This window comes from Mchenga conophoros, linkage group LG19, assembly GCF_057382185.1.
Source record: "Mchenga conophoros isolate Kocher_MC1m ecotype Shallow Benthic linkage group LG19, M_conophoros_male_GT1.1, whole genome shotgun sequence".
In the NCBI taxonomy this organism is placed as follows: Eukaryota; Metazoa; Chordata; class Actinopteri; order Cichliformes; family Cichlidae; genus Mchenga; species Mchenga conophoros.
Window position 1 is genome coordinate 24,944,926 of NC_140544.1, and position 24,064 is coordinate 24,968,989.

At 38.8% G+C, this 24,064-nt stretch overlaps 1 protein-coding gene and 1 pseudogene across 2 annotated transcripts in view; both read right to left on the reverse strand.

The window, feature by feature from the left end:
* The window catches only part of LOC146552358 (B2 bradykinin receptor-like), a 40,611-nt gene extending 24,682 nt beyond the window's left edge, over nucleotides 1-15,929 (reverse strand). The window contains exon 1 of the mRNA XM_085257110.1: nucleotides 15,903-15,929. The gene's annotated coding sequence lies outside the window, so the exon portion shown is untranslated. The remainder of the gene's footprint in view (nucleotides 1-15,902) is intronic.
* A 4,176-nt stretch (nucleotides 15,930-20,105) lies between these two features.
* Nucleotides 20,106-23,861, reverse strand: LOC146552360 (B2 bradykinin receptor pseudogene; annotated as a pseudogene). Its single transcript, XR_014889912.1, has 3 exons — nucleotides 23,602-23,861; nucleotides 23,023-23,084; nucleotides 20,106-22,603 (listed from the first exon to the last, which is right to left on the reverse strand). The product of XR_014889912.1 is annotated as a B2 bradykinin receptor pseudogene (transcript).
* Between the last annotated feature and the right edge of the window lie 203 nt (nucleotides 23,862-24,064).

The following is a 24,064-nucleotide window of genomic DNA, read 5'->3' on the forward strand; positions in this document are numbered from 1 at the left end:
AAGTAAGTGAAGCATATTACGTTCAGAATAGATAGACACTTGTATTTTATAGAATAGAATAGAATAGAATAGCCTTTTGTTGTGATTGTACATGTCCAACAACATTGTGGGTGCTTCACACCAACTGTGCTGGGATAAACTAGAACTAGCACACACATACACTTACACTGATAAGCATTCACACATCCCCCCTCCCCTTCCAATGCCTTCGATGCTTGTTGCCTCCTGGGAACACGAGGCGGGTCTGGGCCCGTGCTGGAGAGTTGGCGCAGTGGCAGGATGGCTGCTGTGTTGCCTGGGATTACTCCTTATCCTCTACCCAACCCTGTTGCTGGTCATGTGCTCTATAATGTTAAACTGTGGACGTTTATGTGCTTTTCTGTGCAGAGGAGTTTTTTTTTGTTTCCTGTTCTCATGCTGTCCTCCTGTAGCCCAGCATGAGTAGAGGTCTCTTTTTTTCCTCTTTTCTCATTGTAGTGTCCATTTCAGTGTTTTTTCTGTAATGCAACCGTTCTCTGACTTGTATCCCCATGTGATGTCTGTGTTGTGTGTGTAAGGTCGGGGGCGGGTTCATTCCACTGCAGGGCAACCTGCATGTGGCGAATAAACTTTGAACTTGAACTTGAACTTGAACTTGAGATAGCAAAAAGGAGAAATTTATACAGTCAAGAAGGATATATAAAAAACGAGAGAAAGGTACACAACAGAGTACAAAAGAGATGCAAAGTGCTCAGACGTAGTGCAAAGAAAAGACTTGGTCTGAAGAGTTTGTGTGTGAGTGACCTGAGTGATCAGGGTTAGTCATACCATGGTTTAGTGTGGGGTGTGGGAGGATAGTGTTTACTGACAGTCTGAATGACCTGGGTGAAGAAGCTGTTTGTGATTATGGTGGTGTGGGACCTGATTGACCTGAGGCACCGACCAGAGGGCAGCATGTAAAACAGGAGGTGAGCAACGTGCAAGGGGTCACCTGTGTGGCAATGTTTTTCTTGAGACAGGAGGATCTGGCAATGGCCTTAAGGGGTAGCAGGGGGCAGCTAATTATTTTTTGGCCAGCGTTAATTAAATTACCCTCTGTGCAGCGTTCCTGTTCTCAGTCGTGGCTCCTGTGTACCAAACACCCAGGCAGTAAGAGAGCATGCTCTCCGCTGAGAAGCGGAAGAAGGCCAGCAGCAGCTTCCAGTCCAGGTTATTCTTCTTTAGGACATAAAGGAAGTGCAGCCGCTGCTGGGCCTTCCACTGGACATTGGTGTTGTGAGTCCAGGTGAGATCGGTGGAGATGTGGGTGCCCAGAAACCTGAAGATTCCACCCATTCTCCATTTACAATCAGAGGGAAGTGCATCTGTCCGTGCCTCCCGAAATCCATTATGAGTTCTTTTGTTTTATGGACGTTCAGCCTCCGCTTATTTTCTGAGCACCAGCGGGGTAAGTTCTCTACCTCTCCCCTGTACGGTGCATCTCATCCATCCATGAGCCCAACCACCGTGGTTTCATCGGCATACTTGGCAATGATGTTGGTTGGGTGGGTTGGTGTGCAGTCATAGGTGTAAAAGGGGTAAAGTAGTGGGCTGGGTGTTCATTTGTGTCAGCTGTTTCCCCATGTGTTTCCACTTCCTCTGATCACCTCCTATTTAATCTGTGTGTTTCATTCAGTGGTTGTCAGGTCGTCTGTGTTCCCTATACCATGTCAAGTGTCACTTAGGTATTTCATGATTCAGCTCAGGTCTTGCTCATGCACCATGTTTGTGTTGCTTTCTCATAGTTCTTGCATGCACCTGCTCTGAATCATGTTTATGTCTTATGTCACAGTCATCATAGTTTAGTTTCTGCTAGTTTAGGTGCTGGTTTAGTTTTTGCCCCTCTCGCTTTTGCTCTGTTTGTGTACTCTTGTTATCAGCTATAATAAATGGCTCGCTTTGAGTTCAAGTCACATTTCACACTCCATTTTTGGGTCTGCATTTGGGTCGAGTATTCACTCTCCACACAGTTGGCTCCCACTGCCTGTTACACCCTGTGGGCAACCAGTGCTGAGTGACAGTGGGGGGAAGAGGTGGGGGCTGAGTTGGACTGATTAAGGCTGGTTGGTGAGGAGCTTAATAGTTACTCTTTTTGGATAAGCCATAAAAAATTATGTAAAATTATCAAAGCACACATCACAGCTGAAAACATCACAGTTCTACAGATCAGATTGAGGAAATGTTAGATTCCAGGGCCAAGCCTGGAATCTGTCTGTGCGAGGCTGAATGCTTTTACTGTTGGATTGGATCTCTGTTTAAAGAATTCCTTTGCTCTTTTCTTGAAACCTTTCCCAAAGATAATGAAGAGATCTGGCTTAAGGACAAGGACACTGTTGAAGAAGGCTAAATATAGAGAAATGTGTTGGTAGATGACCAGTATGAGATGACGCCTTAGAAAGTCAACTATTTCGAGCACACTTAGTAACTCACTTAAACGGAATATTATCCAGCAGATCAGCAATGCCAGGAGAACTGCCAGGAAGAGAGTGGTGGCCTTCTCCTTTGGTCTGTCCTTAACATACCGTAATTAAGGTATGTTTCCAAAGATGAAAGACTGATCTGGTCATATTTACCATGAGGTAAAAAGGTTCTGGGACGTATGGCTATTGACGGTGGCTTACCAGTACTAGCAAGCCATAAAAGACCTTCAAGTTTGTCAGCTGTCCATCTAGTGTCTTCCACTTATCCTTAACAGGGTCAAGGGGGCCTGGAGTCTGCCCTAGCTACCATAGGACGATAGGTTCATTTAAATTGGTTTGTGGAGTAGGCTACTTGGGTTCAGTTGTGGCCCTGCTGCAGTGTAGCCTCCACAATTCTAAACAGGAGCACAACTAGTCATGTTATAGTTATGCAACTGTGAATTTTGGATTTCTTAATCACTCTTTGAAAAAATAGCCTGGTAATCTGCTAAGTTTTGCTAACTGCTGGATATTTATTTGCTGGCAAGAGAGCTGAATGTCTATAAAGGCCAGTGTTCGATTAATAAGAAATTTCCAGGAATCCTGAAAATATTATTTTTAATATTATTTTAAACATCAACAAAACTATAAAAAGGTAATTTATGTTCATGAAGATAAAGCAGTAATTCAGACAACTTGCATAATGGATTGCTTTGCCTGGGAGCATATTGAACTTCTGAACTTCAGCTTTGTTGAACTTAAAGGTCTTTTATGGTTTGCTAGTAGTGGTAAACCACCGTCAACAGCCATACGTCCCATGTTTTGCACAGGACAGTGTTTGTGTAAAATTTGGCATTCTTGTCAGATCATCATCACTATTTCTGGGAAATAACAGTGTTTGAGTGTGAACTGATAAAGAGTGTCATGCAGAGTACTGCCTGCATGGTAAAGTAGTGTTGAGAGTCCCAGTTTTGTTATTGACTTTTACTGTATAAATCTGGCTTTCCTTTGAGTTGATGGATGGGTGTCTAGCTTATCTTTTCCTAATTGATTGTATTCTGGCCATTCATTAAAAAGACAAAAGTATTTCTTATCCAATTACTTGATTAATCGATGAAATAATCAATATATTACTCAATTACTAAAATAATCAATAGTTGTTTTATAAAATATCTGACACCGATGTGATCAAGAAATACACCTAACTGAAATGCATGGTTTTTCTCAGGATTCAGATAATATTAAAAGCCTTTATTGCTCATGTTGTGTCAAAATTCAACACAACTGAGCTTAAGTCTCCTAATTCCCTGTTTGAGTACAGAGAATTTATGACGTCTTTGTGCAAAAGAGACAGAAAATACTTCCATTTGTTTTTTTGTTTTTGTTTTTTTGCATGTCCCGTTTGGTTCTTTTGCCATCAGAATTATTGTCTAAAGGCGAAAAAAGATGCCCAACGGATTTACTTTACCAAATTGACCATCCCAGCCTTGCCGTAATGGTCTATTTGATTTACCTTTTATTGTTTATTTTATTTATTTTTTATTTTCACTTGCTAGATACGGGACAGACTTGAAGAAGGGGACAGAGCGGGGGATACTGAATACTTCCATTTGTTAGGAGACCTGGGTCATCGACCAAGAGTTTTGAGTTTACATTATTATTGAACTTTTATTTTGATATTATTCGTCATCTCTAGTCTTTTAAGCCGTGTATTTTCCTCTGTCCGTGTTGCGATCTACTTTTCTTTGAAAGTAAAATCTCAGCCCACACAAATATATCAACAACAGTGATCACAAAACGGTGTATAACTGAACACAGTAGTGCAATTTTTAACCAGGTCTTCCCATTAACACCTGACCTGCCCAGAGGGTCAGTCAATGAGCTCGTCAATAGCTTCAATGCTAACATGTTAAATGTAATGGACACTATTGCTCCCATTAAGGTGAAGGTTATCTCTGGAAGGAAAAAGTCTCCATGGAGAAACTCCACACTGGTGAAAAATGAAAAAAGAGTGTAGGAAAGCTGAGCGCAGATGGAGAAAAACAAACCTCCAGGTTCATTATGACATCTATAAAGAGAAACTTCACAATTATAATTTACAACTGAGGAATGCAAGGAGGTCCTACTTCTCTGACATCATCACTAAAAACAGCCATAATGCTCGGGTCTTATTTTCTACAGTTGACAGGCTAACAAACCCTCCTGTGTCAGTGGCAGCTGAACTTCATTCGACCATGGCCTGCAATGACTTTGCCAAATTCTTCACTGAAAAAATCCAAAAAATTAGACAAGCAATTGGTACATCAACAGCAGATCCAGGATATGTACTGTGTCCACCAAAAAACTGTTTAAACACCATGAAACAGTTTCAACCTATTAACAGCAAAGACCTGGAGGACATCTTAGGTCAACTGAACTCCTCCTCCTGCTGTTTAGATGTCCTGCCAACAAGATTTTTCAAAAAGGTCTCAAAGACTTTAGAGTCAGACCTGTTACAGATCGTCAACTTTTCTTTATTATCAGGTGTGTTTCCAGAATCACTAAAAACTGCTGTAATCAAACCTATACTGAAAAAGGACAATCTTGACAAGACACAAATGAACAACTACAGGCCGATCTCAAATCTCCCGTTTTTAAGTAAGATCATTGAAAAAGCAGTTTCCCAACAGCTCAGTTACTTCTTAAAACAGAATAACTGCTACGATGCCTTCCAGTCAGGTTTTAGACAGAATCACAGCACTGAAACCGCTCTGACCAAAGTGTTTAATGACATATGTCTGAATACAGACAGTGGAAAAATGTCAGTCCTAGTTTTACTGGATCTCAGTGCAGCATTTGATACAGTTGACCACAACATATTACTCAAACGACTGGAGAACTGGACAGGTCTTTCAGGAACTGTACTAAACTGGTTCAAAACATACGTAGAAAACAGGAAATACTTTGTATCAATAGGTAACTTCACATCTGAGCAGACAAGTATCACATGTGGAGTTCCCCAAGGTTCCATCTTGGGACCCCTTCTGTTTAACATCTACATGCTCCCACTGGCACAGATTATAAACAACAACAAAATAAACTATCACAGCTATGCAGATGACACACAAATATATATCACAATGTCACCAGGAGACCGAGGCCCTGTACAGGCTCTTGGTAAATGCATTGAGGAAATCAATGACTGGTTGTGCCACAATTTTCTCCAGCTAAACAAAAACAAAACTGAGGTAATAGTCTTTGGCGCCAAAGAAAAACGATTACAGGTCACCAGAGAACTTCAATCTATACATCTAAAAACCACAAACCAGGCGAGAAATTTGGGTGTAGTGATGGATGCAGACCTAAACTTAGAAAAACACATTAAGACAATATCAAAGTCAGCTTACTATCACCTCAAGAATATATCAAGGATAAAAGATCTGATGTCTCAACAGGACCTGGAAAAACTAGTCCATGCATTCATCTTTAGTAGGCTTGATTACTGTAACAGCATCTTTACAGGTCTACCTAAAAAATCAGTCAGACAACTACAGCTCATTCAGAACTCTGCTGCTCGAGTCCTCACTAAGACCAAAAAAGTGGACCACATCAGTCCAGCTCTGAGGTCCTTACACTGGCTGCCTGTCCGTCAGAGGATAGACTTTAAAGTTCTGATGCTGGTCTATAAAGCTCTGAATGGTTTAGGACCAAAATACATCAATGACCTCCTGACCCAGTATGAACCATCCAGATCCCTCAGGTCATCTGGATCCGGTCTTTTATCAGTTCCCAGAGTCAGAACCAGACACGGAGAAGCTGCATTCAGCTTTTATGCTCCTTATATCTGGAACAAACTCCCAGAAAGCCTCAGATCAGCTGAAACACTCAGTTTATTTAAATCCAGGTTGAAGACTCACCTGTTCTCAGCTGCATTTGAATAAAGCACCAAATCCACACTTTAAGCTTAAATTTCAAAACTTACATTTAACTACTGATTTTATCTACTGTTCTGATTTTATCTGTTTTGATTTTATATACTGTTGTTTGTTTGTTTGTTAATTAGTTAGTTAGTTTATTTGCTTGTTTTATTCAATTTTAAATCATGCTTTTTATTTGTTCTTGTTTCTAATGTCTCTGTAAAGCACTTTGAATCACCTTGTTGTTGAATTGTGCTATACAAATAAACTTGCCTTGCCTTACCATCTACCATGCTGTGTGTTTTCCCTTTCAACTGGTTTGTTGTTTATTTTATGTTCTCAGTTCAGTTAGATTTCTGTTTTCTAACATCCAGCAATAAAGCTGAGATTTTTGAGTTAACGTTTGCCTCCAAGTGTCTGCGCATTGGGCCCTCCTTACCACCACTCCTGCCTGCACATCAGCCTTCATATAACACTATTAGTAAACGCTTCAGTTTTCTGTGTATATGTCCTATTAGGCTTGAACACCTATTTTTCTTTTCTTTTTTGAATTGGCACCATTTTTCTTACACAACACAGCAACAATGCAACCATGTTGTGATTTGTTACAGTTTTGGAAATAAAAAACACCTGGAATTATAGAAAGCAAAAATCTCAAACTTGTTAAAAACAACGTCACTAATTTATCTAATAAGTAGTAGAAAGAGAATAAATTAACAGAAAATAAATAGTATACACTTCATGTATTCTTAATTCAATTATTCTGGAGATAATTGCTGCAAGACAAATGAGTTATACTTGACACAATTAGTACAATTAGTAAAAGAATGAAGACAAAATGTTGATTCTTCAGCAACAACTAATGATACAAGCAGCAGAATCACCACAAACCTGTTGCATTTAGTAGTTTAATGAAGTAGGAATCACATGCATCATTAAGTGACTATACTCTATGGCAAAAGATGTATATAGTTTTATCATTTTTTATCATAATAAATATCAAGACTTTTGATAAGACCTGTGACACATCTCATAAGAGTAACAATCAGAAAAAGCAGATTCCCAAAGTACTGGAAAAACGAAGCAGTTCCACCAGTTTTAAAAGCAGGAGAGCATGTTTTGGTATGTATCCTTGGCTCTAAAGACATTTCCCTTCTCTGCTAAACAATAGAGTGAGTGTTCTCCAAAGACAAAACCTTAGCCTGCTGTTTTCTTCTTGTTTTCCTTCTTTTTCCTGTAGTTGTAGTAAAAACGTAGCAGTGCTCAGTTTGAATTTACTGTTCTTACTGTATTTATTAGAAAAACAAACTTATTTCTGTTTGTTTTTCTCTAGAGCTCTACGAGCTTTCCATTCTCTATTACTTAGGCTGACAAATATAAAAAAGGGACAAAGGGATGGCAACTTTTTTGTGTGTTACTTGTTACTGTTTAGCATTTAAATATATTACTGATATTTACAACACAGATTTGCTGCTGCTTAAGAGAATTTAAATTAAATGCTTAAAGATCTCTTTATCATACAGTATGTGTATGCCTGTTAGTGTAAAGGTTCTTTTTGTATTTGGATGTAGCATGTCAAAAACACCAAACATGTTGAGACAAATCCAGATAACAGTCTTCAGCCTGGATGGTGACAGATTACATTGGGCGTAATCTGTGATCGTCTCAACTGTTCTTGGATTTGTCAAAATCGTCTCTGCTGGTAAGTTAACTGAAGACGTTTTGCTTTTCAGAATGTTTCTACAATTTATCATTTAATACTATGATGTAGAAAACACTGTCAATGAAGAACAATGATTTACAGTTTTTAAATTTTAATCAACCTATCAACTATTTTGACTACTGAGAACAGAGGTGAAAACACAATAAAGTACAAAGTAAGACAAATTAAGCATATGACCTGTAACGTTGTCTGTCTCTGTCTTTGGCTTTCTTAACTTAAAGGAGAAAGTAATCTGATATTAAAGTGATGCCAGACAAGGAATATGCTAGCTGAATCCCTCTATCAGCACCTCTTTCACTCTTCAGTGAGCCCTTCTCTATTTTTTCCTCATGTGCGTCTCTTTGCTATATTTATTTCTCGAGGTAGTTTCCCATGTTCACTTTACTCACTTGGAGATCTAAATAAAGTTTTCTGTCACTGACCTAACACAGGTGGGGTTTTTTTTTATAAGACGCTGTCAGACTCTAACACATGGTCAAAAGGAGCTATAACTTTCTTTTTGTAGCTGCTTGTAGAGAGACCCCAGAAGCAGCTACAAAAAGAAAGTTATAGCTTGCCTTCAAGACTTTGAAAAGGACTAAATCATATCATCGCCTTTACCCAGGGGATGCCATACCCTGCATTTATGGACTTCCTAAAATCCACAAGGAAGCTGTCCCACTCAGACCCATAGTCAGTAGCATAAACTCCACTTACAACATTGCAAAACACCTTGCTACCATCCTTACTCCTCTCGTGGGGAACACCCCACACCACATCAAGAACTCCACCGACTTCACCGACAAGGTCCAGAAACTTACCCTGGATCCAGATGAAACCATGGTGTCCTTTGATGTAGTCTCTCTCTTCACTTGCATACCCACCACGGAGGCAGTGGAGACTGTCAGAAAACGACTACAAGAAGACAGCTCCTTAGAAGACAGGACCAACTTTACACCCGATTAGATCTGCACACTGTTAGACCTCTGCCTCACCACTACATATTTCAAATACAACGAAGGCTTTTACAGACAAAAACATGGCTGTGCCATGGGCTCCCCTGTGTCACCTATTGTAGCCAACCTTTACATGGAGGAAGTGGAAAGGAAGGCTCTTGGCTCTTTCAAAGGAAGAGTACCCAGCCACTGGTACAGATATGTAGACGACATCTGGGTCAAAACTCCTAAACACAAACTTAACAATGTGGTGTATGCTGTACAGTGCAGCGAGGAATGCTCAGACCTCTACATTGGAGAGACCAAACAGCCACTTCACAAGCGCATGGCACAACATAGAAGAGCCACCTCCACGGGACAAGACTCAGCAGTCCATCTGCATCTTAAGGATAAAGGACACTCTTTCGAGGATGCCAATGTTCACATTTTGGACAGAGAGGACAGATGGTTTGAAAGAGGAGTGAAAGAAGCCATCTATGTCCACTGTGAGCGACCATCTTTGAACAGAGGCGGTGGTTTACGACACCAACTCTCTGCCATCTATAATCCAGTTTTGAGATCCCTTCCCAGACGCCTTAACACCCACTCACATCCTGGGCCAGCTGACCTCAGGAAATCGCATGATAAGGTGGGGTCAGGTTTCACAATGAGCTCACCCGAAACCCTGGCTGATTGGGACCCACACCCGTGTTCACACCTTGGCTCATGTGATTAGAGGATCATCAGGGGGTCCTTTGGTCCCTCTTTGGGGGAAAACTCCCACTGGGTTTAAATCTGGGACTCCCCACCATTTGACCTTAGAACTGAAGAAGCTTCTCGGATGAGAGGTGAAACGTCTTCAAGCAACTTAAAGAAGTCCAGACGCTTTTCTTTGCAAGCTCCTTTGACTACGATGACCTGGATGACTGAGAACCTTCACAGACACTCTAACACATGGTTTGGACACATGTTTAAAAAGAAATACTGGCCTGGTTACACAGCTTGTCACATATAGGAAGCACAAATGACTTAAAAAAGTACTGGTTGCACCAGTTTTGCAACAGAGCAGTTACTACCACCATATTAACAAACAATGGGTGATTGTTAGTTTGACTCATTTATTCAAAGGAAAGAGCCATTTGTCAATTAAAAAATAATAAAAATAATCACCTGCAGAAAAATAAATTGAGGATTAACCCTTTCAAGCTCACCATAGAACCAAGTCTGCCAGAACTTATCTTTAGATTTTTACATGCTGTAGTGTACATTTTTTGAGCATTTCAAATTGCTATACATCAATACAACCACTATATCCTAAATTTTAAGTCCATAGTAACTACATAATGTCACGGTGGGGTGCACCAGTGTGTTTGTTAGAGCGGACCCGAAAGCAGACACTGAAGGAAGGAGCTGGTTGCAAACAGAAGGTGAGCCTTTATTTCGGCTGAAAACATGAAACTATGAAACCCCAAGAAAAACGATGAAAAACTATGACCGACTATGATAACAAAAGACTATGACTATGACTCAGACTGTGACTGGAACTGTGACTAGATGACATGAAGGAAATTGGCAGATGTCCTGACAATGAACAGTAAGAGACAAATGACTTAAATACACACATGAGGTGATCAGGGGAAGTGAGATAAAGAGCTGACCAGGATGAACATAATGATGCACAGGAAATGTAAACTAAAACACAAACACATAGAAACTGGACTTTCAAAATAAACAGGAAAACATGACAAGACGCAGCCATGACAGCATTAACCAGGCAGACCAGAAACATGACAGATAAGACACAGTAATCAACAAGGGGAACTTTAACACATGGGAAGATGACCCAAAGGAGACCTACTAAACAATGAACAATAACTACAACTAAGGAACCTAGGATCTAATGGCAAAAGGACTAACTATAAACAATGAATATCAAAATACAAGAAAACACAAAGCGCTGGGTCATATGGGGACAGTCAGATGCACGGACTGTTTTAGTCACTCTTAAAAGAACAGCAGAGTCTTGAAGATATAAAAAAAACCCCCCAAAAGTTTAAAACATTGCTATGGCTGTTTGTGATCTGCAAAAGGATGACAGTGCATGAGCATATAAAAATGGAGACCTGAAATATAAATGTTCATCTCTGTGTCAGCTTGTGTTGTTTAAGTGTGCTATGTAGCTAAAATGGGCAGCCTGTCATGATGACTACGGCTCCTATGTCCAGATTCTGAATACTGTGCCTGCCTCTTCCCACCTGTGAGCAATCACTGGATTTGCATTTAAGACCAGCCAGTATTTTCAGCATATCGTGTTACTCTTTGTATTAGCTTTGCATCTCCAGTTTTCCTTTGCTCAGGACCAGCATACTTGTTGCTCTTCTGGTTTGACTAAATGTGGTCTACTTCGCCATCGCATAACTGCTGCAAACTCACCCCTCTGCTTTTTCAGCTTGATGATTCCTTTTATTGCTCTGGAAATAACTAAAGCTCGGACATCTTGCCTGCCTCCCCTCCTGGATCACTGGTCACGAGTGAAAAGGTCAAACATCTTGTTTCACTCATCTCACGCCCCACCAAGGCACTTGCTAGGTTGCTTCCCCCAGAGGTCTTTGTTTTCCTGCTTTTCAAGTAAGCATTGTGTCAAGATTAAATTACTGCCGGTATTACAGAAATAACCCTCCTCTCCCTGTGATTACAGTGACTCCACTCCTGAGACGCTTGCTCCTACCATGCTTTCATGGTTAAGACTCTTGAGTTAAATAAACCTTTTGGGTCCACTCCATATATTTATGTAGCTAATCAGTCTGCTGAAGTAACTATGATGAACAATAATACTTGACCTAATGCAGCATCAGACATGACTGAGACATTATTTACACACCTGCACTGCATAAAACGATTTTCAAGGAAGTAAAAAAAAACAAAACCTTGTTTATGCATATTTTTTCTTATTTTTCTATCTAAGAAAAAATATTCTTAACAAGCAAGTTTTGCACATTTTAGGAAAATATGTCTGACTTTTTCTTAATAAGATATTTCAGCTCATCTTGAGCTTTATTAACTGGTTACAGGGTATGGCAATGGTTTGTTTGAAATTCCACAATAAGAATAACATCATTTTTCTTATTTCAAGCGTAAGGCCACATAAACAACTTTTCAGTTTGAGAAAAGAGCCCTGTGCAGCATGTCTTCCCCTCTCTCCCTCAGCTTTCCTGTCAATTCTTCACTGTCACAATCAATAAAGGCCTAAAATATAGGGGGAAAAAATTAATGACACTAAAGTTTGTCCTATAGAAAGCTTTTGTTTTGTTTGTGTGAAAATCTCAGGCATACAGCAGATTCATTTGCTAGTTTTTCGGATTCCCAACGACCCTGAAAAGAATAAGCAGAAGAGACTGGGAGGATGGATGGATGGATGGATGGAGTAGAGCTGTTTTTGTAGTGTATATGAGCTATGTAGTTGCGTTCTTTCATATCCCTATGTAAGTTGATGGTGTTGCCACAGAGGAAAATTTCCTTCCAACATGCATCACTGTTTGCAGTTTTTCCATATACAAAAAAGGCTATGAAGTACCTCTACACCATACTTTCTCACGCACTGCAGCCTGCATGTTGCTGCTCAGTGCCACTGGGTCAGGTGATCACTAGACGAGATAAAATGACAAATATACAGTATATTGAGTCTGCTCTTTAGATCCTGCAAAAATCCAACTGTGAGAGATCGTCCTGAGTCTTTGACTTTGTGACTTTTGTATCTTTGTTTCACTTTTAGTCTTTTGTTTTGATTACTTTTATACTATAGGTTCCATTTACATTTTGAGTATTTGTTTTTACTTCCTTGTGCCTTTCATTTTAATCCTCCTCCCCTAGTGTTTCATTGTATATTAAGTCTCCTTAACCTGCGTAGTTGCTTCCTGTTTTACTTTGATGGTCATGTGTCTCTGGTGTTTTGTATAAAATTTTACCTCCCAAATCACTTTCAGCTGTGTTCCCCATACACTACCCCTCCCCTCATTATCTTGTGTATATTTTGTCTGAGTCTCCTCTTTGTTCTTTGTTGCATCACTCGCAGTCCTCTTTCCTTGCTTGGTGTACTGAGAGATCTGGAATTTAGTTTTACTGGCTTTGTTCTGTAAACTGTAGTGGACTTTTTTAATTCACTGAATTCTTTAGTATTAAATGCTGATTTGAGTTTAGTTCCTGTTTGACTCTTGCATTTTGCTCCTCAAAACGTTAATGCTCGTGACCATTTCTAAACTTTAGATTAAACTTAAATCCTTTCTTTTCATAAAGCTTAGAGTTGGGCCTAAATCATGTGAACCTTAACCATCCCTTATTTATGCTGCTCTAGTCTTATACAGTTAAGGGCGTTGCTACAGTTCACTGCGCATTTCTTCACCTATATCTTTTTATTCATCATGGGTTTTAATGCTAATACCACAGAAAAAAGATAACAGTTGTCATGGTTCCAGTAACACAGTTCTTTTTTTTTTCTTTTTCTGCTCATTCTGTTGGTTTTTGTCTTTTGCCCTTCTCCCCCGTCCCTCTTCTCAGCTGTTTCTCTTTCCCTCTTTCTTTCTCCCCTTCTTTCCCCCAGTCAAGTCTGTCCCATATTCAGTAAGTGAAAATAAAATAAACAATAAAAGGTGAATCAAATGGACCATTATGGCAAGGCTGGGATGGTCAATTTGGTAAAGTAAATCCGTTGGGCATCTTTGTTTGCCTTTAGACAACAATTCTGATGGCAAAAGAGCCAAACGGGACAGGCAAGAAAAAAAAAAAATGGAATGTGGTTTTATTTTGTCATAGTCTTTTTATTGTATAAATCTGGTTTCATGCTTATTCATTTATTCTGTTCCTCATATGGTCTGGTATGGTTCCTGTATGGTTCCTGTATGGTTTCTGTATGGTATTCTCTGTTAGTAGTCTGTGTTTATTTCTTCCCTTAGTGTTCCACTTGTGTGGTTATAATTTATTGTTTCCTGATTTATTTTGGTAGCTATTTGTCTTTTGTGTTTTGCTCTTAGTTTTCTCAGTTTACTTGAACTCAAATGAACCCAAATGGGTTCATATCCTCTCTCATCGATTCTGTTTTTATTGATTCAGATATTATTTTACAGTGTGTGTGACACTGAGGTGGTCTAGAAATAAACATAACTGAGTTGACTGATGTAAAAAAAAAAACAGAAAATATTTGATGTAAATATTTATATATATTATCTCTTTGTCCTTTCCTTCATATTATGATTTACTTGGCACCATTTATCTCACACAAAGTGATTGTTATTTATAAAAGTTTAATAAATAAAAAAAGTCCTGAAATTAATCCTTTAATCTTTAATATAAACATATTTAATGTAGCAGTAAATGAGCCATTACTTAAAAGTCCTCACTTGACCCAGCTCTCTATATCTCAAATTCTTGAAAGAGTAGCTATAAAGCAACTAAGTCATCATCTGCAGGGGAAGTGTTTATTTATAAAGTTTCAGACCTTAGTGATGATTATATGGATTGTTACTCTGTGTCATACCCATACCTATCATGAAAAATCATTCACTTATAACATGAAACATTTAAGTCTAAATAAGAGATTGGAAATAAGATTAACAATAACATGAATGATTATTAAATTAATAACTGTTATTAGAAGAACAACAGAGTAGCAGGCAAATTGTTTTGTGGATGCATATGAGATGCTCAATATTAGCATGAGACCACTAATACTGAAGAAGCCTCTGAGATGAGGTAAAACATCTCCACAAAATATAAAGTCCACTCAGTGATAATTTTCACAGCAAAAGCACATGCGAACACTCAGAGATATAGCATATATTGATATAACAAGATGGTAGGGGACAGAGTTTGAACTGAGGGTTTAAATTGTTCATTACAAGCCCTCAGTTTTATTAATTTTATTCATTTAACCACAGCCTTTAATATGGGATTTTTTTTGGCATATGTTGTTATCTGTAAAGCACTTTGACTGCAAAATTTTTCAACTGTGTAATATAAATAAAGGTTGTTTGAATGATTGATATTCTGTCAATAATAATCAGTTTTGTAGCACTGTTATTGTTTGATCAAATCTAAAACCATTTGTTAGAAATCAATTATCAGTCAATATGAGTCATAGATTCCTTCTACATGAGGTTCTCTAGAAACTTACAGTAGTAGAGTGCCCAGCGCAGTAAAAGAGAACAATTATGGTGTCTTTCCAACTACATATTTGTATTCTTGCTATTGAAATCTCAAGACCTAAAACCTTTTGCAGCTTCCCTACACCAGCATACATAATATCCTTGAGAATTCACTCTTTTTCAGTCTTTTCACTCGCCATGGGTTTGAGGAGTGGAGATACGTGCATCAGTTTTATTTTTATTGCACAAAAGCACAAGAGCTCGACGGTAAAGTAGATGCTGCACTGAGACAGAAACAGTCGCATTGTTGTGGAAACCTGTGGAAAACTGTTACCCCGGTTTCAATCGTCCATTAAGGTCGTGTCGGAAAGGTGGATGTTGTACAAGATAAGGACAATAGCGACAATACCTCCCACCCACTCAATGACCTGCTGGCCTGTCACAGGAGCACGTACACTGAGAGATTGAGATTACCCAAATGCATCACTGAACAACACAGGAAATCACTCCTGCCTGTACAACTGATCCATCTAATGCACAGTACACAATGCAATAGTTACACCCTTTGTGATGGCTGCATGCAACCACACAATTGAGATACTTAGGTAATATTCATTTGGTCTTTTGTCTTATGTTTACGTTATACTCTAAAGCTTCTGTGATCATAAGTTAACTAATTTGATATTTTGAGTTTTCCTGTAATGCATGACAGCACTAAGCTATAGCCCAAATGGTGGCATAGACTTTGCTTTGCATTGTTTGTTATTTTATATAGGTATGTTATATTGATTATATTTCTGCTCTTTCTGAGTTACCTGACCTCTGCTCCAGTCCTTCCTGGTTTGGCTGAAAGAGGAGGCTGAGGGTGGAGCTGGTTTAAATGCAGAAGCCAATAAAGTGGACTGGACCATCTATTGTGATCATGCAGGGGGAATGGGGTTCTTCGTGAATGATGGTTAGCTGTTATCTCTTTAGTTTTCACTTTTGGTGTATATAATGGTTTATTCATTTGCTATATAACTGGAGCTGTTTCTCATTTGGGCAGGTCATTTTGTTGAGTTATGTTTTTGTTAAGTGACTTTTGAGTAGCGTTCTGTTAAGGTAACCTCTTTTATGGGCCCACTTGGTTCTTAAAAACTTTGTTTGTTATTTTGAATTTTTGTAATCATCTTGTCCTTTTTGGGGGTATAATAAAACCCATTTTTTTGAAGATTACATTTGTCCCTGTGTGTTCCTGGCTGCTTGGGTCATGACACCCTTTTTCACATCCTACAGTGAAAATAACAAAGTTTGGAGTAAAATGTCAGTCATATATATTTCATCTCTGTCATATATTTTATATTTATGATTGAGCTCTTTGTATATATTAGAGCTAATTCATATATTTTGTAAACTTTGTAATATATTGCATTATTTAATCTAGTTTAGTCTGTTACTGTTCTTATTGTCTATTGTCTCACTGTAAACACATAATTTCCTTAGTGAAGTATTCTGATTCTGATTACACAGCTGACAGAACTTTAAGCATCTGCAGAGACAGCATGCACCCAGAGGGGTTTTATAGCTGAATGTATGCAGACGCAATCCCAGCAGGCAAAGCCTGATCTTCATCAGGCAACAAAAGCAGTTTTTAGTGGTCAGATTTGAAGACTCCATTTCTACTTGTGCATGTTTCTAAAATAGAATCACCGTGGCGATTGCTTTAGTCTCTTCGGGTTGGTTTTCATCTTTGCCTTGTGTTGTCAACTCAAAAAACAAAGAGACTGTATTTGTGTTCTTATTAGGATAGTAATTTGTTTTGGTGCATATAGGTTTATATTGTTATTTAGTAATTTTGTGAAAATGTTTATCAAATAAAGGTTTTCCTTGAGTATTACATTCACCAAAAAAGTCTCTTGAGTCACTGATGTTCACAGCACAAACACTGCATATCATCATTTTCACAGCTCCTTGTATTCTAATGCAACTTTTTTAAATTTTGTTTTAATTATATGTGTTTGCTTTAGCATAAATGTTCTAAAACTGTTTATCAAAACATAAATAGTTTAATTAATAATCTCCAGTTTAGATGCTGGTTTTCAAAACTTGTAAAGCTGGCAGGTTAACTGAAGAATTTTCCCTTTATGTTTTTAGAATTATTCAGCAATTCAGTCACAAATAATGTGGAAAAACAGAAACAAAAGGAGCAGAACAAAGTTAAAACAGAAAAGTAAAAAAAAAAGAAAACCAAGCCAAATTAAACATGTGCATACTTTGCTGGCAAAAGATTCTGTCTCTAGAAAAAGACAACATAAAACCATCAGGTACACTTTTCTAGTACCTCTTACTAATGTCTTTGTTTGCTTAACTTAAAAGAAAAAACTGATATCAGAATAATTTTAGACAAAATATGCATCTTCTCTGCGTCATCGCTTCCTCTGTGTAGTTAATTCCTCTATTTTTCTAAAGAAATGTCTTCAGAAATACGTAAATATTTGTCATGCCCTTGTGGGCTCTTCCAAAGAAAACTGTCTGTCATCAAACCAAAATGTTGTATTCTTGCTTAATGTATTTACAAGCAACCTCAGCACATAGGAGGTTGTTGTTACTTTTTGGACGTAGGATCGACAACAGCTGAACCAGAGTATCACAGTCTTGTTAATCATGTGTAAATTCTGAACTCAAACTCGTGCAGTCCCAGCTATCAGACTCAAGTGTATCCACATGGACCTGAGCAGCCATCTGTCAAGATACTGTCTCTGGCCACCTGTCCAGCCCCCAGAGAGATCCTGCAACCTTTGTTACCAGCTCACTCCTCAATCACCTGAAAGGTGCCAATCCAGATGTGGATGTTCTGCCCTGCCTTGTTATCACCAGCCACTCGAGAGGCCAGAACCTGTCTCCATAATGTTTTTATTTGGATCTGTATCCTTCTACTATATATAGGACTGACAGCTGTTGTCAGTCCTACGTTCCAAAAACTAAAACAACATCCTATTTGCCGAGGATGCTTGTAAATACACTAAGCAAGAATCCAACATTTTGGCAAGTTTTTCTTTGGAAGAGACCACAAGGGCGTGAGAGAGAGAGAGAGACGCAATATAATTTAGCTGATTTATGATAAAGAATGAAAAAATAATATGGTAAGTGTTTATATTTTCTGTATTGCTTACATCATCTTCCTTTGCCTTATTTGATGAAAAACAATAGGAAATGTGAGATGTGTCATACTTGAGGGGATTTGCTGTATGAGTGCATTTAATTTAGATCCCTCCGGGGTCAAGAATTGTGAATGATGAAGAAAAATAGATACATTGATAAAATGATAAATAGTAACTACAACACTACTACAAACCGGATTCCAAAAAAGTTGGGACACTAAACAAATTGTGAATAAAAACTGAATGCAACGATGTGGAGATGGCAAATGTCAATATTTTATTCAGAATAGAACATAAATCATGGAACAAAAGTTGAAACTGAGAAAATTTATAATTTTAAGGGAAAAATATGGTGATTCAAAATGTCATGGTGTCAACAAATCCCAAAAAAGTTGGGACAAGGCCATTTTCACCACTGTGTGGCATCTCCCCTTCTTCTTACAACACTCAATAGACATCTGGGGACAGAGGAGACCTCAAGTTTAGAAATAGGAATGCTCTCCCATTCTTGTCTAATACAGGCCTTTAACTGTTCAATCGTCTTGGGCCTTCTTTGTCGCACCTTCCTCTTTATGATGCGCCAAATGTTCTCTATAGGTGAAAGATCTGGACTGCAGACTGGCCATTTCAGTACCCAGATCCTTCTCCTACGCAGCCATGATGTTGTGATTGATGCAGAATGTGGTCTGGCATTATCTTGTTGAAAAATGCAGGGTCTTCCCTGAAAGAGATGACGTCTGGATTTGAGCATATGTTGTTCTAGAACCTGAATATATTTTTCTGCATTGCTGGTGCCTTTCCAGACATGCAAGCTGCCCATGCCACACGCACTCATGCAACCCCATACCATCAGAGATGCAGGCTTCTGAACTGAGCGTTGATAACAACTTGGGTTGTTCTTGTCCTCTTTGGTCCGGATGACATGGCGTCCCACATTTCCAAAAAGAACTTTGAATCGTGACTCGTCTGACCACAGAACAGTCTTCCATTTTGCCACACTCCATTTTAAATGATCCCTGGCCCAGTGAAAACGCCTGAGCTTGTGGATCTTGCTTAGAAATGGCTTCTTCTTTGCACTGTAGAGTTTCAGCTGGCAACGGCAGATGGCACGGTGGATTGTGTTCACTGACAATGGTTTCTGGAAGTATTCCTGAGCCCATTCTGTGACTTCCTTTACAGTAGCATTCCTGTTTGTGGTGCAGTGTCATTTAAGGGCCCGGAGATCACGGGCATCCAGTATGGGTTTACGCCCTTGAGCCTTACGCACAGAGATTGTTCCAGATTCTCTGAATCTTCGGATGATGTTATGCACAGTTGATGATGATAACTGCAAAGTCTGTGCAATCTTTCGCTGGGTAACACCTTTATTGCTCCACTATCTTTCTGCACAACATTGTGGGAATTGGTGATCCTCTACCCATCTTGGCTTCTGAGAGACACTGCCACTCTCAGAAGCTCTTTTTATACCCAATCATGTTGCCAATTAACCTAATTAGTGTTAATTGTTCTTCCAGCTCTTCGTTATGCTCAAATGTACTTTTTCCAGCCTCTTATTGCTACTTGTCCCAACTTTTTTGGGATTTGTTGACACCGTGTAATTTTGAATCAACATATTTTTCCTTTGAAATGATCTCAGATTAAACTTTTGATCTGTCATCTACGTTCTATTCTGAATAAAATATTGACATTTGCCATCTCCACATCATTGCATTCAGTTTTTATTCACAATTTGTTTAGTGTCCCAACTTTTTTGGATTCCGGTTTGTATTTTTATTAGTACAACTAACTACTGTTGATAACAATAATAATAATACTGTCACGGCTAACCAGGGTGAGTCGTGTGGGGGAATAAATGAGGACACAAGAGCAGGCACTCGCTGAGACGCGAAAGAGGTTTATTGGAAAAGAAAACACAAGGTGAAAATGGTGAAACGGAACTAAAGATAATCTATAATGGGGAAATCTAAACAGCAAACCTGAACATGAAAGAAGGACAGCAGGGAGAACACACGGTTTATACACAGGCCGACCAGTGAGTACATGAGTTGACACAACTTAAATACACACTGAAGAAAACAGGGAGATTACATACAGGTGGGGAACACAGCTGGACCTGATGAGCCTGACGAGACGGGAGGAAGCACTGAATACACTTACATAAGACATGGACCTTCAAAGTAAAACAGGAAACAAGAAACAATTCACAAAGACACAGACTTGACATTGAACTAAACCTCCACTAAACATGAGGGCACAAGACACAAAACCTAAGAACAAAACTCTAAACCAGAATAAACTGAAACATAGAATTATAATAATAATCAACAAAGCATAACAAGAGAATCAGAATACAAACCATAATACAGAAAAATATGCGAAACTGAAAATGCTGGGTCAAATGACCCTGAACCGTGACAAATAAACATCCATCCATTCTCTTCCTCTTACCCTTTTCAGGGTCGCAGGGGGCTGGAGCCTATCCCAGTTGTCTTAAGGCGAGAAGCAGGGTACACCCTGCACAGGTCGCCAGTCTGTCGCAGGGCTAACACATAGAGACAGACAACCATTCGCACTCAAATTCAAGCCCACCAACAGCATGTCTCTGGACTGTTAGTGGGCTTATATATATATATATATATAGAGAGAGAGAGATACACCAGGTCATTCACCTTGTACAGCAGCGGTACTCCGAACTGAATATTTGGAGGATGTCAATGAATAGCTTTAGAATAATAATCCTGAACTGAAATTTGAAAAAATGGATAAACATAAGAAAAGACTTGCATATATTCTGACTTCAAGATATGAATCATGTTTAATGTAAACTATGTAATCTGTGATAACTGATAACATTAAGTTTAACATGAGCATCCACCACTGTAAGAATATAAATACATGACAGAAAATAAGAAAAACACATAATGTGGTACCTGCAAGAAAAACTGCATTAACATGTGTAACTTTTGCCCTATTCAAAACCAGTTCACTACCATCTCTCTGCTCTTATACTTGGCCTTGTTCAAGTCCTTCATATGATTTTGTGTTGTTATATTATATTTTTGTTCTTATTTAATATGAGCATCCGCCAGTGTAAATGTTATTCATATTGTATTGGAACAAAAATCACTATAAAACAGAAATATATATCACATTTAAGTAACAAATATGTTATGCCTGTATATCACTTTTTGAAGAAGCAATGTTTCATAGACAATTAAACCCCATATATTCACATTACATAAATGCTAAAAAAAGAGAAAAAAGAAAAAAAGTTCTTATGCCTGGATAAATAATTGTCATTGTATAAAATCACCAATCACAGCAGCACACCTCAAAACTCAAAAGGTCACAATCCTGCTTATCTTAAGCCATTGTCAGATTTAACACTTGTGGGGTGTGCTCATGAGGAGCGTGTGCTTGATCTTCTTGTTTTCTTGTATTTCTGCGGCATTAAGAATTCCTTTGCTCTTTTCTGGAAGTTTCTCCCAATGGCAACATAGAGAATGGGGTTAAGGACACTGTTGAAAAAAGCTAAGTACACAGTAATTTGTTTGTAGATGTCAAGTATGGTGTGACACCTCACAATACCAACACGTTCAAGCACATCTAGTATCCTGCTCAACTGGAATGGACCCCAACAAATTTGGAATGCCAGAAGAACTACCAGGATGAGAGTGGTGGCTTTCTGCTCCTTCCCATGCCCCTTTAGCCTGTTTCTCAGTGCTTGAATAATCTTGACAGCGCAGAGGGAAATAATGGAAACAGGGATTACGAAGCTGAAGATTATGGTTATTGTCTCATATACTAGATGGTGGTCTTCAGTGAAGAGAATGCCACATGCAGTAATATTTGATGTACTGGGGATTAACTTCCTGTAGATTAATACGGGGAGTGCAAAGATAACGCCAAGAATCCACACAACTACACATGCCAGCTTGGCATAAAATGTCCTACACATGCTGTGATGGGACAGTGGGTGCACCAGCCCCACATAGCGATCTATGCTAACCAGAACAAGGAAGTAAATGCTGCAGAGTGCATTCATTTTTATTATGGCAGGTATCACTTTGCACAGGCTCTCACTGAAAGCCCAATTAAAGCCCTTTCCTACATAGTCAGCCCAGAAGGGCAAACAGCACACCAGAACAAAGTCAGCTCCAGCCAAGTTGCTCAAGTAGATCTCAGCTACTGTGCAGGCTTTCTTGTGGAAGCAGAAAACCATCAGCACAAACGCATTAAAGATGATTCCAAGCACACTGATGGCCAGGATGTAGTATGAACCCAGAGTGAAGATCAAACTATTTGGCTCAAGATTAGTACAATTTGTATTGTTTTGGTTTCCAGACATCGTTACAGGGATGAGGTTGACAGGGATACTGCAGAAAATAGAGAACAGAGTACAGATAAAACATTATTGTAGGCTAACTTTCACAATTATTTTTCTTTTCCTTTTTTCTTTCAAAAGAGGAAAAAAAATATCCACACTTAAAGTATTCCATGCATGGAAGTTAATAAAGACAAAGTGAGTGGTCAAAGCTGTCATCGTTATATTTAGGGGTAGATTTAATCTACACCGGTATAAAACTGTCTTTTGGCATTAAAAGCTACTGTGGGGGTTTACTAAAAAAGGAACAGTGTCGACTTTAAGACTAAAATCCGCAGGGGCAAGTGACATGATGATGGTACAGTTGCAAAAATGTACCCATGTGAGTGAAAGGTTGTTGGGGTGATCTCCCATAACAGTGCCTTAATTTATATACAAAGATGTTGTCAGTTAATTTCAGTAATTACCTACCAAGAGCAGAGACTCAAAAACAAGCACGCCCGATGAGTTAAAGTAGAGGTGTCAATGAAGTCCTGAAAGAAATATTACAGTGTAAGTGCAGGTTTTAAACCTGTTTCTCTATGAAAACAGTCTAGCAGTTAAGGTAAATGAGAGCAAGAAGAAGAAATATGGTTTTGTCTAAGGATGAACTCTTCTTAGAAACTTGTGAGATTCTGAGGACTGAGACTCAGGTGCAGCACAGATTTATCCAGCGGTGAGTTTATTCCAAACTACTCCATCATCTGAACATGAGCATATTATTGTAGTGTATTGTAGTCCATATTATTCCACTGCTTATTCTACGAGCTGTGAGGTTGCAGAAACCTATTATAGCCTAAATTACCCATATTATTCAGACAGTAACCCGACGCGCTAACATAATGACATCACAGCTACAGTTATAAATATGATATGCTTGTCTCTCATAGCCAGAAAAAAACAAACAAAAAACAACAACATAAAAATCCCTGTGTGGTGCTGAGAAAAAAAAAACAGAGCCGGTTTTTAATAAAATTCTAGTATTACTACTTAAGAGCAGGAAGTACCCACCTCTAAAAACGCAAGGTTGGGATTCCGTCGAGACTTACAGAACAGAGCAAAAGTTTTGTCCCCGCGCTCACAGCTTAGAGGGATCCATCCGTCACAGTTACGCACGCTGATAATATTTCCTCATCTTATTCCAAATAAATGAACACTTCAGCTCCATAATCAACAGTAAGAGGTGTTTTTTTTTCAAAGTTACATTTAGTGTCCAGGAAATCTAGCAAATCAGGTTTGCATGCTTCTTTTAAATATTCTCCTCCGAAAGTTTTTTTTTAACCCGTAAAGAAAACACTCCTACAAATACTTCACCAATAAGGTAAGCCACCAAAATACCTGCTGTGACCACACCTTCCATCGTAAAACTGGCACTGCACCTCATTAAATCCCGACCGCAGCGCTTCAGCTTTAAAAGCGTTTCTCGTCTTTCCTCAGACCGGTCCGAACACCGAAATGTCTTAGTGTCTTAGAT